Source organism: Hipposideros armiger, unplaced genomic scaffold, assembly GCF_001890085.2.
Source record: "Hipposideros armiger isolate ML-2016 unplaced genomic scaffold, ASM189008v1 scaffold_83, whole genome shotgun sequence".
NCBI lineage: Eukaryota > Metazoa > Chordata > Mammalia > Chiroptera > Hipposideridae > Hipposideros > Hipposideros armiger.
In genome coordinates this window covers 246,966-250,547 of record NW_017731433.1, presented here as the reverse complement: position 1 = coordinate 250,547, position 3,582 = coordinate 246,966, and the positions used below count along the sequence as shown (strand labels likewise).

The 3,582-nt window shown below is 37.5% G+C and overlaps 1 pseudogene; it reads left to right on the top strand.

Annotated features, from left to right (window-relative positions):
* Positions 1-1,721: 1,721 nt before the first annotated feature.
* LOC109383449 (60S ribosomal protein L15-like) lies at positions 1,722-2,949 on the top strand (annotated as a pseudogene).
* Positions 2,950-3,582: the final 633 nt, after the last annotated feature.

Below are 3,582 nucleotides of genomic sequence, written 5' to 3'. Positions count from 1 at the left end.
AAATATCTTTTTGTTTTCCGATGGTCTTAGGCGACCCCTGTGAAAGGGTCGTTCAACCCCCAAAGGGGTCGCGACCCACAGGTTGAGAACCACTGTTCTAGAGAGTCATTAAACCTGACTGAGGTTGATCTTAGGAACCCCAGACCCAGTAATAAGGAATTTTCCATCTGGCTTGGTTTATAATTGAATAAATCCAAATTCAAATAAATAAAATGCCATTTTCACTTGGCAAAAAACAAATAGTTTTATTGCAGTTAGTGTTATCAAGTATATAAGCAAATACACAGTCTGATAATTCTTGGTGGGAATATAAATATATATATATTTTTTTCCTTTTTTAAAATAGACTTTATTGTTCATTTATGATATTTCAAGATTTTTGTTTTTTTAGAGCAGTTTTAGATTTACAGAAAAATTGAGTGGAAGGTACATAATTCCCATATACCCTCGGAAACCATACATGCATTGCTTTCCCTATTATCAACATTCCCCCATAAGAGTTCTACCTTTGTTACAGTTCATGAACCAATATTGACACGTCATAATTACCCATAGTCTATAGTTTATATTATAATTCACTCTTGGACACTATAGTTTTGAACAAATGTATAAGGGCTTGTATCCATCATTATAGTAGTATACAGGGTATTTCGATTGCCCTTAAAAATCCTCTGTGCCCCTCCTCCTCAGTCTTCCCCTGTGCAAACTCTGGCAGTTACTACCCTTTTTACAGTTTCCATAGATTTGCCTTTTCCAGAATGTTATATAGTTGGAATCAAAAGCCTTTTCAGATTGGCTTTTTTTACTTAGTAATAGGCATTAAGGTTCTACCATATCTTATCATGGGTTGATAGCTCATTTCTTTTTAGTGCTGAGATTGAATTAGAGATTGAATTAGACCTTACATTACCCTTCTAGCTTTACTTTTCTGAGATTCTGTAATCCTCACCACTGGAAGAATACATGATTTTGCACTGCAACTCAGAGTCTGAACACCTAACTGATCAGAGTTGAATTCCACATTCAAGAGGAGACCATAATTCTCCCCTAACAGAGGTGGGTCTTAAGTTAGAGGGAGAGCAGTGCAGTTTCTCTGGAGGCTGAAGCTGTATAAACTGTTTGTAAGGTGTTAAAGTAGGTGCTGTCTGCTGTCAACATTTCTTTCATGTGAACCATATGGAAGGTCTTCTGAGGAGAGAATTATAAAGCAAGTGACTAGAATATAGCAGAGGTGGAAATTGGCAAAATATTCTTGTCATTCAATCCCTTGTTTGAGATCTTCCCAAGGCTTAGGTATAACTCTGTACTGGTGATCTAGGAGACACTCCATTGCCTTGATAATTCATTACACTTTTTTGCTTAAGCTACTCCTATTTTGACTTTTGTCACATGTAATCTAAAGAATCTTACCTAATACTGTATATCTTCTCTTTCCTTTCCATTTCCACTTCCCTCTCTGGTCTCTAGGCAACTATTCATATTGATTCAAGTCAATTGTCTAAGAGAACAGAGTAATATGTTAATTTATGTCAAAATGCTGAGGACAATGTAGCACACATTTCAGGAGAATCTGTCATTTGCAAAAGAGATGATTTTTCTTTTATCAAAGGAATGCATTTCTAATGGTAAATTTTATGTGACACTTGGGACAGGACCTCATGCTGGTGGGGAGAGAGGTTTAGCTTCTCACTGAAACTGTGTGGATGTCTGATTTTGAGACCATGTACAGGCTAAATTTTAAAGGTTGGTCAAATGAGACTGAAGGTTGCTCATTTTCCATAACAGTTGGGGGGATGGTCTCTCTTGCCATTGCTCCAATAACCAAAAGAAGCAAGCATTTTAGATTTGAATGTTTTTGCATTGGGAAGAACAATGAACAAAATCTTACTAGCACTATGAAGATAATAACTGTATTTCATTAAGCTAAGCTCATTAAAATAAAATTACACTGCTAGCCTTTAAGAGTTTCAATAATTATAATTATGTTCTCATTTAAAGCATGGAATCATAATTCACAAGCAGGCATTATTGTCTATCCAAGTATTCTAAAATGTAAACAAATTTCCACTAGAATGCCCACACAATAAAAAAGAAATTGCCTTTATTATCCTGTGTACTGATAAGTAGTTAATAATAAGATTTAATTAGAAAATTTAAAGCTGTTAACATAATAGATGACACAAACACTCTAGCATTATAAATTATTTCAGGTCTATTGAATATAATTTTAGATGTGAGTATATTATAAAATTGGTGTCACTAGATGTGTATATGTGCATTCATTAAAAATGTATATGGTCTTCCTTCCCGTCTGGCCCCAGCAATCAGGTAAGCCAAGACGGGTGCTTACAAGTACACCCAGGAGCTATAGAGGAAGAAGCAGTCTGAGGTAATGTGGTTTCCTCTCAGGGTGTGCTGCTGGCAGTCCTGCCAGCTCTCTGCACTCCACAGGGCCCCCTGCCCCACCCTGCCCGATAAAGCGCACAGGCTGGGATACAAGGCCAAGCAAGGTTATGTCATATATCGGAATCATGTGCACAGTGGTGGTCACACATGCCCAGTTCCTAAGGGTGCAGCCTATGGCAAGCCTGTCAATCACAGTGTTAACCAGTTAAAGTTTGCTGGAAGGCTTCAGTCTGCTGCTGAGGTGCAAGCTGGGTGCCACTGCGGGACTCTGTGAGAGTCCTGAATTCTTACTGGGTTGAATTCACATACAAATTCTTTGAGGTTATCCTCATTGATCCATTCCATAAAGCTATCAGATGGAATCCTGACACCCAGTGGATCACCAAACCAGTTCACAAGCACAGGGAGATGCGAGGGCTGATATTCGCAGTCCATAAGAGCCGTGGCCTTGGAAAGGGCCACAAGTTCCACCATACTATTGGTGGTTCTTGCTGTGTGGCTTGGAGAAGGCGCAACACTCTCCAGCTCCACCACTACTGCTAATGTGAATAATGTTTGTAAAATTCTTACCTAATAAACAATTTAGGACAGTCCTGTTTACTTAAAAGTGTTCTTTAATTTGTCTGTTAAAGCTAGTTTTCTGCAGATTGTTTTCATGAATGCATTGTGAAATTATGAAAGTTAAAGTGCAATAATATTGGAAGATTAAATGATGGTGTATCTTGTTTCTCATAAGATAAATACTTTTGTCTTTGCTTTATCTTATTAAGGAGTTGGTATGTCAGTGTTTAAAATGCTGTTTGGTATAACAGGTATAAAGTAAATTCTATGAAAGGAGTGCAGAACTTGTAGCCATGTAGACTTGTTAGTGCATGTGATGAAACCAACAGCTATATTGGGTAATGCAGTGCTCTGTTGGTTTACTCTCAAGGGGTCATTTTTTGGAGTTTGGCAAGGACAAACATTGTAAATCGAATTTTGCTTGGAAATGTGAAGGATATCCTAATCCATTCTCAGGATCATGTAGAAAAATGAAAGTTGACTATGGGGCTCACATTTTTAGATTTAACCCAACATTCTGTTTAACATAACTACTGGTTCTTAAAGGAGGACAGTTTAAAAGCATGCCACCATTATAAGGAAAATTGAACAATCCTATTGCAAGGGGGTTCTCTT